The sequence below is a fragment of the Ascaphus truei genome, chromosome 12, assembly GCF_040206685.1.
Source record: "Ascaphus truei isolate aAscTru1 chromosome 12, aAscTru1.hap1, whole genome shotgun sequence".
In the NCBI taxonomy this organism is placed as follows: domain Eukaryota; kingdom Metazoa; phylum Chordata; class Amphibia; order Anura; family Ascaphidae; genus Ascaphus; species Ascaphus truei.
In genome coordinates, this window is record NC_134494.1 from 21,934,148 (window position 1) to 21,949,147 (window position 15,000).

General features: G+C 49.7%; 2 protein-coding genes across 4 annotated transcripts in view; one reads left to right on the plus strand and one right to left on the minus strand.

Moving 5' to 3' along the window:
• SYT7 (synaptotagmin 7) overlaps nucleotides 1-10,577 on the minus strand; it is a 215,023-nt gene extending 204,446 nt beyond the window's left edge. For both annotated transcript variants that reach the window (XM_075566944.1, XM_075566943.1), the window contains exons 1-3: nucleotides 10,472-10,577; nucleotides 2,987-3,091; nucleotides 826-1,047 (exon numbers count right to left, since the gene is read on the minus strand). The gene's annotated coding sequence lies outside the window, so the exon portion shown is untranslated. The remainder of the gene's footprint in view (nucleotides 1-825; nucleotides 1,048-2,986; nucleotides 3,092-10,471) is intronic.
• The window catches only part of DAGLA (diacylglycerol lipase alpha), a 35,862-nt gene continuing 31,387 nt past the window's right edge, over nucleotides 10,526-15,000 (plus strand). For both annotated transcript variants that reach the window (XM_075566938.1, XM_075566940.1), the window contains exon 1: nucleotides 10,526-10,652. The gene's annotated coding sequence lies outside the window, so the exon portion shown is untranslated. The remainder of the gene's footprint in view (nucleotides 10,653-15,000) is intronic.

Sequence of the window (15,000 nt, forward strand, 5' to 3'; positions counted from 1 at the left end):
CAAACACGGGTCATAGATAATTAGAAGTTTATTACATAGTACAAAACTGTTTTAGTATGATCATACACCTTCAAAAGTCAATGAGACTCTCTGCTAGGGGAGGGCCCAAGCAGACTTGATGTACACTTTAGATTCCTTTGTTTAAAATAGGTTACTAGGCAGATTATCATAACCACTCCTTAATTCTTAAACCAATGATTTTACAGATCATTAAAACCTGGTTAAAACAGCTCCCTATAGGAATCAGGTACTTCTTGATACCAGGAAAGTGGGCATTACTTTAGGCACAGTCGTAAATCTACTATGAGCGAATCTCTCTCGCTCCACACACACATTCTTACACATAAAAAGGTCACTAACAGAACATAATAGAACAGACAAAATGGAAACAGAACATCACTTTCAATCCTTCTCCAGAGATCCCCCCCCCTACAATCCATTTCAGTAATATCAACAGTATATTTATTTCAGCAATATTACTGCATCACTGGCTAATATAAATAATATGACAATTAGAATTTAGATTTACTAACATTGGTTACAAAATAAAAAAAATACACAGCATTTTGTTTTAAGTTACATCCAACATGACGCGGTGTGTCAAAATTCCTTTAAATTAGGTATCATATGTATAAAGGCTTCATACACACAACGCACATTTTAGGAAGGTTATATTACTTTTTAGGACTGCAATTTTGACCCAGCAAAAAAAAAAAAAATCTACAATTTAATTTTGGTAAATAAAGGCCCAAAATCCCGAGGATTTGTTCTGAAATTATTTTGTATCCAAAAACCAAAAGGTAGCCAGCCACATATATTGATCACCTTGTTTTTGTAGCTCGTGCCTCCTCTTCTCCATGGCACTGTCCATAAAATGGACTTCCCAAAGTCAAATCAAACACGATATTGTCCTATGTCTTCAGAGCCTAACATTTCGGAGCCCCCATGCAAACCACGCAGGAGGCCCCCTTCCTGTGGGCCGCACCCGACATCTGCTGTGAGACGCGGCTAGGAGGCTGATGCCACACGTCGCGGAAGCTATAGGAGCTGGAATGGAGGAGAAATTGGTCAGGAGAACTCGCCCGTTTATATGGTATATGTACATATAGACGTACACAATCTTAGCAAGCTCAAAACCCAGACACAATATTATACTGTATATTTATTTCTGTCAATTAGAGTGGTGCTGGGAAAGTGACCTCAAGTATACTACAATAAACAAAGATGCCCCCATGCACATCCAATATGACAAATTATTTGGTTCATTACTATATGTTTTTTCTTCTCATAAGTATGGGTCATTTGGTTCAATCCTTTGGCCAACACATTTCAAGCCTGCCACCACTTCATGGTAAACATATCGCAGCAGGTCCTACACTATCTAGTTTATACTGTCTTTCGTATTTCTTCCACTAGAAAGAGAAAAGAGGAACCAAAAAGAATAATATAGACAATAGCATAGGATGCGTGAGATGTATGCGGTGCCTAAGGGGTGATTTGTTTCCTGTTTTCTCTTTGCAGTGGAAGAAATACAGAAGAGACGGGAAAATATAGGTATTGTAGGACCTGCTGAGACGGTGTGGGTAGTGAATGTATGTATGTATGTATGTTTTTATTTATATAGTGCCATTAATGTGTATAGCGCTTCACAGTAGTAATAGAGTGTAGGACCTGCCGAGAGGGTGCGGGTAGTGTAGGACCTGCTGAGAGGGGGCAGGTAGTGTAGGACCTGCTGAGAGGGTGCGGGTAGTGTAGGACCTGCTGAGAGGGTGCGGGTAGTGTAGGACCTGCTAAGAGGGTGCGGGTAGTGTAGGACCTGCTGAGAGGGTGCGGGTAGTGTATGACCTGCTGAGAGGGTGCGGGTAGTGTAGGTACATGCTGAGAGGGTGTGGCTAGTGTAGGACCTGCTGAGAGGGTGCGGGTATTGTAGGTACCTGCTGAGAGGGTGCGGGTATTGTAGGTACCTGCTGAGAGGGTGCGGGTAGTGTAGGTACCTGCTGAGAGGGTGTGGCTAGTGTAGGACCTGCTGAGAGGGTGCGGTAGTGTAGGACCTGCTGAGAGGGTGCGGGTAGTGTAGGACCTGATGAGAGGGTGCGGGTAGTGTAGGACCTGCTGAGAGGGTGCGGGTAGTGTAGGATCTGCTGAGAGGGTGCGGGTAGTGTAGGACCTGCTGAGAGGGTGCGGGTAGTGTAGGACCTGCTGAGAGGGTGCGGGTAATGTAGGACCTGCTGAGAGGGTGCGGGTAAGACCTGGTGAGAGGGTGCGGGTAGGGTGCGGGTAGGACCTGGTGAGAGGGTGCGGGTAGTGTAGGACCTGCTGAGAGGGTGCGGGTAGTGTAAGGCCTGCTGAGAGGGTGCGAGTAGTGTAAGACCTGCTGAGAGGGTGCAGGTAGTGTAAGACCTGCTGAGAGGGTGCAGGTAGTGTAAGACCTGTTGAGAGGGTGCAGGCTTGAAATTTTTGGCCAAAGAATTGAACTAAATGTCCCAAAGTAATTTTTTTTTTAGAAAAACATATAGTAATGAGCTAAATAATTTGTCATATTGGATGTACATGGGGGCTTCTTTATTTATTGTAATATATACATACATTGCCTGATGAAGTATACCAGTTATACGAAACACGTCGCGAATTGTGTAACCAGCTTACCTTAATCTTGGTGGCTGGCATACACTTAAGTGTATTCATTCCGGTCGCGATTCCTTAATGGACTGGCATCCTCGGACAGCTATAGGGGCTTCTTTTCCACACATGCGCACTTCACCACACACCACGCTGACACACGCGGAGGTGAAACTGCAGTGAGTGCTACAGAGTCAGCCACAGCGCGCGGGACTGTTACCTGGAAGGAATTGGTTATCGCCCCCTTACCTGATCTACGGTGGAGCCTAACAGATGAGGACATCGTTTAGACCTGGAGATTAACTAAGTTTCAATTATATGTAAGTTTTTACATTATTGTTGTTATATTACATTACTATACTCTTACCTTGGTGCGCACCTGTGCTTTTTTTCTTGGTTGCCTGGTTCTGCCGAAGGAGTCTTTCGCCAGGGTCCATCTTTGGAGTGTGGGAGACACTTCGAATCACAGGAGCTGCAAGAGGAAGGAGAGAAATTACTTTTCTGCACTCATAGGAAGCAAGAGCGCGGACTGAACATTCTTTGACTGATACATACATATACACACATATATATATAGTATTGGGAGCCGGCATGCATACAGCTGCGGCACACATTATTGCACCTGTTAACACAAGGTGTAGTGTTAACACGATACTTAACTCTGTGTTAATATGTGCGCCATTGAAAACAATGGTATCTCAATTTGTGCGTTATTACACATTAACGTGAAGCTAGAGCGTCTGCTATATCTGTAGGTGCCCCTACGAGGTCCGGTCGGCAAGCTAGGCCCTATTCCGTCTATGCCTACGGCAGTCTCTAAATGTTTCCTTACAGTACAGTTCTTTTACTGTTTTAAAAGAAATACCCCACCCATACCCCATCCTGCTTTTATTATTGATCTCTGGTATGTAAGAGGCAGATTTATTGGGGGGGGGGGTGGTCATGTGACTGCTTAGATGTATAAATGTAACACTTTAAGGAAAGCATTAGCAGGGTTTAGCATTAGCATCTTTAGAGTGCTGCATCTTAAGTGATCATCTTTAAGTGAGAATATATAGTTTGACTATAGTTTGACTAGAGGTTGAATGGGGACTGGATCTACTGCAAACTCTTCTACACAAGGCAACAAACGGTGAGCTTATCTGACCACACTAAGCCTCTCCCAACACTGACTGCACACAACTGCCCCCCCCCCCCCTCAACCCTCTGCAATACCTGAATAGGCCCTTGCATTGCAATGCAGCAAAACATTTTGCAAAGGAAAAGGCACACCTCTGCTGTTTAGTCTGCACACACTCACTTGGCTCACAACAGCTTCATGCAGCATTGCCTGTCTCTGTGATAATGAACCTGCTATGTATCTCAACTTTGTTCTTTCTTGTGGCCTCATGGAAATGTTACTCTCTATCCACTACAAACGCCTCCCTCCTGGCACACACCCAACATACACCTTGGATTACTCAAAAGCCTTGCAATATCTACTGAATGTTGGTGGAGAACTCTGAAAAACAGCACACCATCCACCCCTCACTCTAATGGCAAACATCACAAATTTACAACTTGCAAACAACTACTCAAATTACTATTACTCTCTTTAGCAAGTGATATTGAACTTAACCCAGGCCCTCCCTTTTCAACTCTGTACCCATCAGAATCCAATCCTCTGGCAAACTTCCTGACATTTTCAGTGACCATGTAATAGTGTACTGTGTAAGGAAAATTAAACCACCCCAATCAAGCCCTAAAGTTCTCCTCACTAGAACATTTAGAAACTTTAACCCACAAGAGTTTCTGGATGACCTTACCAACTGCCCTTGGTACAGAATCGATTTAATTCCCGACCCTGATTATGCGCTCGACTATTTCCAATCCGAGTTCTTAAATCTCTGTGATACTCATGCTCCACTACGCAGAATACGAGTACGGGGGGGCCCACCTACCATGGGTTACAACTGACCTTATAGCACTCTACCATTTCAGGGATGCCTTGTGGGAAAACTACAAAGTAACTGGCACTACCAAGGATCTCAATCACTACAGATGCCTGCGGAACATGTGCACAAGGCAAACAAAAAGCAAAGGTAATGCTGCACACCACAATCTGAATAAAGATACTTGCTGTTACCTGTGCTCCTGGAACAGGGGAGTTCCTGACAATGACAAGCTCCAAAGTAGGCAAAAAAGGAGAAGGTTCCAGGGCACTACGGATTTCAAAAGAATTTATTGAACAGGCACAGTGCCCTGGAACCTTCTTTTTTTCACAAGGCAAACAAGGCATGCAAAAGCTCAATATCACTCTGGCAATCTTCACCAGAATACATCAAACCCAGCTAACTTCTGGAAGGCTATCCACAATATATTCCAGCCCTCTAGCCATCAACAACCATGTAATATCACTAAGGAGGATATTACGGTGTCAAACACCACTGACTTTGCAAATGCATTCAATGATTACTTTGTGGGTGTGCTACTAACTTATTAGAGAAACGCAACCCAAACCACAAACACGAAACTCATTCTGAGAGTACCCCTATAGCCCCACCCAACACTGCTCACAATTTTCAATTTGTCCCTGAAGAGGAGATTAAACAAGCGCTCCTCAAATTAAAACGAAGCAGCCAATGTGGACCTGACTTACTGCAATCTAAGTTCCTAAGACTTGGTGCCCCAGCCATTGCCAAACCAATTGCTTCCATAGTCAACAACTTCTGTATGCAGGCCATATCCCTATGGCTGGGTCCATAGAGGGGGAAGCCGCGCTGAGCCATGCGGACGCTCCGCGATGAGCCCCGTCATCCTCAATGACGATGTCTTGAGAGGGGGCTCCCGCGAGCGTCCGCAGGCGTGCTGAGGCGCAGGGATTTTCAGCCAACAGCCGAAACAGTTTCTCAGCGCGCTGTTGGCTGAAAACACCCAATCAGCGTGAAGCAGCGTCATGACGTCGGCGCTTCGCGGGCTATTCGCCCAGCGACGTCACTGCCCCGCCTCCCGATTGCGCACGCTGGCTCGCCTGCCAGTCCATGGAATCGCTCCTGACCGAGCAGGCGAGCCTCAGCGTCAGCGCGGAGGAGCGCGGCTGCCCCTTCTATGGACTCAGCCTAAGTTGTCCAAATCTTCAAAAGTGGGGACAAAAACAGTGTCTCAAACTACAGGCCAATCGCTCGTCTCCCAATACTATCCAAAGTCATGGAAAAATGTGTTCACTCCCAATTAAGCGATTACTATACCAAGACAATTTTCCCTAGCCAATTCCAATCTGGCTTTTTGGCTTTCGCCCCAAACACTCCACGGTAACGACCCTGCTAAAAGTTTGCAATGAAATTCAGTGTGGAATGGAACTGGGACAACTCACTGGTGCAATATTCCTAGATTTTTCAAAGGCTTTTGATACTGTTGATCATGTTATCTTGCTTAACAAACTCCAGTGCTCTGGAATAAGGAAGCGTGCTTAAAACTGGTTTAATTCCTACCTATTGGGTAGATCCAAACGTGTCTATCTCAGGCTCTAACACCAACCCCTTGGATATCACCTGTGGTGTCCCGCAAGATTCTGTTCTGGGGCCCCTACTCTTCTCAGTGTTCATCAATGATTTTCCTACATCTTGTAAGGGAGCTTCAATAGACATGTATCAGATGGCACAATCTTATATGCACACAACCCTAGCCTCTCTGACCTTGAACACACACTTCAATCTGACTTTTTGAAACTTGAAAATTGGATTTCCAAAAAACAAACTGTTTTTAAACACTGACAACACTGTAACAATGGTATTTGGGACCAAGGCTACATTTTTAAAGCTACAAATGACTGAGCTCCAGATCAGAACCAACGCTAATACCACCCTAACTGCTGTTACTAGTTTTAAATACATGGGCATATGGTTTGACTCCCAGGGAGAAGGCGTGGCTCAGTGAGTAAAGAAACTGGCTGGCACTGAGTTTGAAGCAGGGGAGCCTGGTTCAATTCCCGGTGTCGGCTCCTTGTGACCTTGGGCAAGTCACTTTATCTCCCTGTGCTTCAGGCACCAAAAACATAGATTGTAAGCTCCACGGGTCAGGGACCTGTGCCTGCAAAATGTCTCTGTAAATCGCTACGTAAAACTAGCAGTGCTATACAAAAACATGTTGTTATTATTTAACATTTGGGATGCACATTGATACCCTGATATCCAAAACCTATGTCAAACTAGGTGTACTTTACAGGAACAAATCCTCCCTAAGTCTGCTGGTCAGAAAGCGTATCGCACAGCAGATGCTAATGCCAATTATCAACTATGGAGACATAGTATACGGCTCGGCACCCCAAACCCAGCTTAACAAACTTGATACCCTCTACAATTCAATATGCCGTTTTGTTCTTCAATGCAACTACAACACACATCACTGCAAAAATGCTCAAAAGAACTAGATTGGTTATCACTTGAGTCTAGGCACAAAGTTCACCTTTCCTGTCTTGCCTTCAAATACTTTCTGGGCAAGCTACCCATCTATCTGAACGAGCTCCTCACCCCTACCACATGCAGCACTTATCATCTGAGATCTGACTCCAAAAGACTGTTCATGGTCCCAAGGTTCAGCAAAGTATCCGGCCGCTCCTCCTTCTCTTACCGTGTACCCCAAAACTGGAAAAACCTACGGGAGACTCTCACATCCACCACAGTCTAAATTCTTTCAAAACTAAAGCTGTCTCTCATTTTAATCTGGTCTGCAACTGTTACATTCGACTATAATGTATATTATCTCTAACTGTGCATGCAATGTCTTGTATATAATGTATACCCTGTTCACTATGTAACTATGTATTATTTGTCATCTTAACTCTATGCCCAGGACATACTTGAATACGAGAGGTAACTCTCAATGTATTACTTCCTGGTAAAACATTTTATAAATAAAGTATATTAAAAACAGCACATAATCTGGTCTTTTGGTCTGATCTTTGTCATACTATAAATGAAACATTGTATAGTAATATCCGACCATTGATATGTTATGGAGGGGCGGGTACATTTATTTATAAAATGTCTTACCAGGAAGTAATGCATTGAGTTACCTCTCGTTTTCAAGTATGTCCCAGGTTATGATGACAATACATGGTTACGTGATTCAATTTACAGACATTTCACGGACAGTTAGAGATAATATATGATTATGGGCGTATGAAACAGTTCCAGACAAGGTTAAAATTGTGTTAGGAGAGGTAGGATAGGCGTGCAATGTGCTGTTGAAGAGGTAGGACAGGCCTGAAATGTGCTGTGTTAGGAGAGGTAGGATAGGCCTGCAATGTGCTGTTAGGAGAGGTAGGCTAAGGCCTGCAATGTGCTGTGTTAGGAGAGGTAGGATAGGCCTGCAATGTGCTATGTTAGAAGAGGTAGGATAGGCCTGCAATGTGTTGTGTTAGAAGAGGTAGGACAAGCCTGAAATGTGCTGTATTAGGAGAGATAGGATAGGCCTGCAATGTGCTGTGTTAGGAGAGGTAGGATAGGCCTGCAATGTGCTGTGTTAGAAGAGGCCCTGTGTCAAGGAGTTTACAATCTATAATCTGCAGTGAGAAAAGTTTAGTAGGATGGGATCATTTTCCCTTACAGTGTATTAAAGCTGCAGACCAAGCAATATCCTACATGTTTTTTTTAAATAAATCAGTTCTGTACTACGAGAATATACTTGTAGCATTTTTTTTGAACAACTCTGAATGACTTTATGAATTATAAAATAACGAGCATTTTTTGTTCGTATAGCAACCATTTAAAAAGTCACATCCCCTTCCTCTTCTGAAACAGGCTCTGGCACACTCCTTTTTGAGCCCTGCCCTCTCTCTAGCCATGCACCAATTGTATCTAGTGACTGTCTGGTCACATGATCTTCCCCACAGAACTTTGCATGTTTGGTCCTCTTCTGCTGCACTGACAGCCATTTAGTGAACCCCCATGCTGAATCTTCGCTGATCGATCGCAGGAGAACGGATTGATCGGCAACTTAGCTAATTACTCATTATTGTGTGGATTGTATTGAAACTCATATTAAAGGGAAAAATAAATAAATAAATATGGCAGCTTGGACTGCAGTAGTGATGTACCGGGTACCCGGAAATTACCAGGTACCTGGCCATATTTAAACTACCTGGAAATTGCCCGGATCCGGCCCAGGGCACAGGGACCCGGTGCTGGGTAATTTCCATTCTGCTCTGCTCCATCTGTCCTCCTCTTGGAGAACGGCAGGAGCAGAGCAGCAGAAGAGACTTAACTGCAGCCGGCGGCAGAGGGTGAGGAGGACCACAGTGACATCCTGGTGGCGGTGGGAGCAGCGGAAGACATCCTTCAGCCGGTGGTAGCAGAGGACATCCTTCACAGCTGGTGCCGGTGGGAGCAGAGGAACATGTGACCAGAGTAGGAGTGTTACTATTGGACAGCCGGGGAGGAGCTGCACTGGAAGTCAGAAGACTTCCGGTTGGACCGCTGGGGTGCGCTCCTCCTCGGCTGTCCAATAGTAATGCTCCTGCTACGGTCACGTTCCTCTGCTCCCACCGGCACCAGTTGTGAAGGATGTCGTCCTCTGCTGCACACCGGCTGAAGAATGTCATCCTCTGCTGTCACCGCCACCGGCGGAAGGATGTCTTCCGCTGCTCTGAAGGATGTCGCTGTAGTCCTCCTCACCCTCCACCGCCGGCTGCAGGTAAGTGAAAACTACTCGACTGGGTACCCGGTAACCCAGACAGGTAATTTTATTTTTCCGGGTACTGGTCATTTTATGGACCCGGTACATCCCAAGACTGCTGCTTTAAAAACAGCTCATGGTTCTGTATAATTTGCCATGAGTTCATTTGTTTTGACTTTCTGTAAACGAAATCTTCGATAGCAAAAACTCACCATCCATAGTTATATATGTTACAGAGAGGCGTAGATACATCATGTGTAAAATCCCACCCTATTCACAGTGCAGCGTAAATGAGCACTTCAGTATTAGGTCATGCCTTTTTTATTTGGAATAACAATAGATATTATAAGACAAACTTTGGAGACTTCTCCTCTCTTCCTTAAAGTCGAGCAATACCGAACGAAGAGGGAGAACTCTTGAAAGCTTGTCTTAAAATATCTATTGTTATTCCAAATAAATAAAAAAAAGTATCACCTAATACTGAGGTATTCATTTACTGTACACTATCGCACCTGAACTAACATCGGCTATTTCTACTTAACTCAGCCTATTCATGTATGTTACACAGGGGTTACGTGTACACCGTACAGTATATTCAGCAACAAGTTTCAGTACACTGGGTTTCAAAATAGTGTCCGATAGCTTGACCAGCGCCATTAAAGAGCATGGTCTGGCAGCTTCACTGCAGTTTAGTAACGGGATATTAAATTGGGTATTTACCGTGGATTGAGGCTATGAGTTAAGGGGTATTTACCCCTGGTTGGAGCTATTAGATATACTGTAGGCGATTTACCCAAGTTGAGACTGTTATACAGGGTGGGGGGGGGGGGGGGGGCAATATATGGTGTATTTATCACTGGGTTTTGGGCTATTAGTTATAGGGGTCATTATATGGGGTATTTTCTCCTGTGTTGGGGCTACTGGTTATAGGAGTCATTATAAGGGGTATTTACCCCAGGGTTGGGGGCTATTAGTTATAGGGGTCATTATGTGGGGTATTTACCCCGGGGTTGGGGGCTATTAGTTATAGGGGTCATTATGTGGGGTATTTACGCCTGGGTTGGGGCTATTAGTTATAGGAGTCGTTATATGGGGTATTTACCCCCTGGGTTTGGGCTGTATAGTATGGGGGGCAGGGGGGGGGGTGGTGGCGTCATATGGGGTAGTCATCTCCCAGACACTATTGCCCAGATCATACCGCGGCATCTCCCCCCCTCCCGGGCTCCGGCACGGCCAGCGCGCAGTTGCCATGGTTACCGCCGGTGCGAGAGGAGGTTCCGGAAGTGACGTGAGGTCCAGCCCCGGTGCCGACGTGCTGCTGCGCCGGGATCACGGGAAGAGGGAGCGAGAAAGAAGAGGCGGCATGGAGCCTCCGAGAGGTGAGAAAGCGGAGACACCGGGGAGCTTCCCACCGCGGGGATAGACACCGGGATACACCCCGGGCAGCGGCGGCCTGGGCTAATGTGATGTCACCGGGGTGCATAGACACAGCTGGCCTATGATGTCAACGGGGTGCATAGACACAGCTGGCCTGTGATGTCACTTGGGTGCATAGACACAGCTGGTCTGTGATGTCACATGGGTGCATAGGCACAGCTGGTCTGTGATGTCACTTGGGTGCATAGACACAGCTGGCCTGTGATGTCACCGGGGTGCATAGACAGCTGGCCTGTGATGTCACCGGGGTGCATAGACACAGCTGGTCTGTGATGTCACTGGGGTGCATAGACACAGCTGATCTGTGATGTCACTTGGGTGCATAGACACAGCTGGCCTGTGATGTCTCTGGGGTGCATAGACAGCTGGCCTGTGGTGTCACTGCTGTGCATAGACACAGCTGGCCTGTGATGTCTCTGGGGTGCATAGACACAGCTGGCCTGTGATGTCACTGGGGTGCATAGACACAGCTGGCCTCTGGTGGCACTGGGGTGCATAGACACAGCTGGCCTGTGATGTCACTGGGGTGCATAGACAGAGCTGGCCTGTGATGTCACTGGGGTGCATAGACAGAGCTGGCCTGTGATGTCACTGGGGTGCATAGACACAGCTGGCCGGTGATGTCATTGGGGTGCATAGACACAGCTGGCCTGCGATGTCACTGTGCTGTATAGGTGGTTTTGATGTCACTGAGCTGTGTAGCTGACTGTGCTGTCACTGGAGTGTTTAGCTCACTGGGGCGTATAGCTGGTCTGTGATGCCACTGTGCTGTATACACACAGCTGGACTATCTTCTATTAGTAAGGCTGTGGAGGGGAGAAGGCTGTGCTTGGGGAGGGCTGAGGTGTATTTGGGGGAGGGGTCCTGTTTTAGGGAGGGGTGGTTGAGTAGTACTGGAGAGGAGGTGTCTTGTTTGAAAGGGAGAGTTGAGCTATGCTGGCGGGAGTCCTGTTTTGGGGTTTGTGAAACAGGATCTGGTGTATCCACATTCCTTCTTGTGTCTGTCAAAGGGAACCTGTTTATACACCTGCAGGATGTGAGAATAGGATACATGTCTCTACACAGGTCTCTCACTCCCCCCCCCCCTTGCTTCCTGCCTTTTTACAGTCTCTCTTGCTCCTCTCCTTTTTACAGGTTCCCCCCACCCTTTTACAGGTCTCCCCTCCTCCCGCCTTTTTACAGGTCTCCCCCCCCCTCCTCCCGCCTTTTTACAGGTCTCCCCCCCTCCTCCCGCCTTTTTACAGGTCTCCCCCCCTCCTCCCGCCTTTTTACAGGTCTCCCCCCCTCCTCCCGCCTTTTTACAGGTCTCCCCCCCCCCTCCTCCCGCCTTTTTACAGGTCTCCCCCCCCCCCTCCTCCCGCCTTTTTACAGGTCTCCCCCCCCCCTCCTCCCGCCTTTTTACAGGTCTCCCCCCCCCTCCTCCCGCCTTTTTACAGGTCTCCCCCCCCCTCCTCCCGCCTTTTTACAGGTCTCCCCCCCCTCCTCCCGCCTTTTTACAGGTCTCTTCCCCACCCTCCTCCCGCCTTTTTACAGGTCTCTTCCCCACCCTCCTCCCGCCTTTTTACAGGTCTCTTCCCCACCCTCCTCCCGCCTTTTTACAGGTCTCTCCCCCCCTCCTCCCGCCTTTTTACAGGTCTCCCCCCCCCTCCTCCCGCCTTTTTACAGGTCTCCCCCCCTCCTTCTGCCTTTTTACAGGTCTCCCCCCTCCCGCCTTTTTACAGGTCTCTTCCCCCCCTCCTCCCGCCTTTTTACAGGTCTCTTACCCCCCTCCTCCCGCCTTTTTACAGGTCTCCCCCCCTCCTCCCGCCTTTTTACAGGTCTCCCCCCCCTCCTCCCGCCTTTTTACAGGTCTCCCCCCTCCCGCCTTTTTACAGGTCTCCCCCCCCCTCCCGCCTTTTTACAGGTCTCCCCCCCCCCTCCTCCCGCCTTTTTACAGGTCTCCCCCCCCCTCCTCCCGCCTTTTTACAGGTCTCCCCCCCCCTCCTCCCGCCTTTTTACAAGTCTCCCCCCCATCTCCCGCCTTTTTACAGGTCTCCCCCCCATCTCCCGCCTTTTTACAGGTCTCCCCCCCCCCATCTCCCGCCTTTTTACAGGTCTCCCCCCCCTCCTCCCGCCTTTTTACAGGTCTCCCCCCCTCCTCCCGCCTTTTTACAGGTCTCCCCCCCCTCCTCCCGCCTTTTTACAGGTCTCCCCCCTCCCGCCTTTTTACAGGTCTCCCCCCCCCCCTCCTCCCGCCTTTTTACAGGTCTCCCCCCCCTCCTCCCGCCTTTTTACAGGTCTCCCCCCCTCCTCCCGCCTTTTTACAGATCTCCCCCCCTCCCCGCCCTTTTACAGATCCCTCCCCGCCCTTCTACAGATCCCCCCCGCCCTTTTACAGATCCCCCCGCCCTTTTACAGATCCCTCCCCGCTTTTTTACAGATCCCCCCCCGCCCTTTTACAGATCCCCCCCCCTCCCCGCCCTTTTACAGATCCCCCCGCCCTTTTACAGATCCCTCCCCGCTTTTTTACAGATCCCCCCCCCGCCCTTTTACAGATCCCCCCCCGCCCTTTTACAGATCCCCCCCCTCCCCGCCCTTTTACAGATCCCCCCTCCCCGCCCTTTTATAGATCCCCCCCTCCCCGCCCTTTTACAGATCCCCCCTCCCCGCCCTTTTACAGATCCCCCCCTCCCCGCCCTTTTACAGATCCCTCCCCGCCCTTTTACAGATCCCCCCCCTCCGCGCCCTTTTACAGACCCCCCCCCCTCCGCGCCCTTTTACAGACCCCCCCCCCCCCTCCGCGCCCTTTTACAGACCCCCCCCCCTCCGCGCCCTTTTACAGACCCTCCCCGCCCTTTTACAGACCCCCCTCCCCGCCCTTTTACAGATCCCCCCCCTCCCCGCCCTTTTACAGATCCCCCCCCTCCCCGCCCTTTTACAGATCCCCCCCCTCCCCGCCCTTTTACAGATCTCCCCCCTCCCCGCCCTTTTACAGATCTCCCCCCTCCCCGCCCCTTTACAGATCCCCCCTCCCCGCCCCTTTACAGATCTCCCCCCCCCCTCCCCGCCCTTTTACAGATCTCCCCCCGCCCTCCCCGCCCTTTTACAGATCCCCCCGCCCTCCCCGCCCTTTTACAGATCCCCCCGCCCTCCCCGCCCTTTTACAGATCCCCCCCGCCCTCCCCGCCCTTTTACAGATCCCCCCCTCCCCGCCCTTTTACAGATCTCTCCCCGCCCTTTTACAGATCCCCCCCCTCCCTGACCTTTTACAGATCCCCCCCCCTCCCCGCCCTTTTACAGATCCCCCCCTCCCCGCCCTTTTACAGATCCCCCCGCCCCTCCCCGTCCTTTTACAGATCTCCCCCCCTCCCCGCCCTTTTACAGATCTCCCCCCCTCCCCGCCCTTTTACAGATCTCCCCCCCTCCCCGCCCTTTTACAGATCTCTCCCCGCCCTTTTACAGATCTCTCCCCGCCCTTTTACAGATCTCTCCCCGCCCTTTTACAGATTTCTCCCCGCCCTTTTACAGATCCCCCCCCTTTTACAGATCCCCCCTCCCCGCCCTTTTACAGATCCCCCCCCTCCTTCTGCCTTTTTACAGGTCTCCCCCCTCCCGCCTTTTTACAGGTCTCTTCCCCCCCTCCTCCCGCCTTTTTACAGGTCTCTTCCCCCCCTCCTCCCGCCTTTTTACAGGTCTCCCCCCCTCCTCCCGCCTTTTTACAGGTCTCCCCCCCCTCCTCCCGCCTTTTTACAGGTCTCCCCCCTCCCGCCTTTTTACAGGTCTCCCCCCCCCTCCCGCCTTTTTACAGGTCTCCCCCCCCCTCCTCCCGCCTTTTTACAGGTCTCCCCCCCCCCTCCTCCCGCCTTTTTACAGGTCTCCCCCCCCCTCCTCCCGCCTTTTTACAAGTCTCCCCCCCATCTCCCGCCTTTTTACAGGTCTCCCCCCCATCTCCCGCCTTTTTACAGGTCTCCCCCCCCCCCATCTCCCGCCTTTTTACAGGTCTCCCCCCCCTCCTCCCGCCTTTTTACAGGTCTCCCCCCCTCCTCCCGCCTTTTTACAGGTCTCCCCCCCCTCCTCCCGCCTTTTTACAGGTCTCCCCCCTCCCGCCTTTTTACAGGTCTCCCCCCCCCCCTCCTCCCGCCTTTTTACAGGTCTCCCCCCCCTCCTCCCGCCTTTTTACAGGTCTCCCCCCCTCCTCCCGCCTTTTTACAGATCTCCCCCCCTCCCCGCCCTTTTACAGATCCCTCCCCCGCCCTTCTACAGATCCCCCCCGCCCTTTTACAGATCCCCCCGCCCTTTTACAGATCCCTC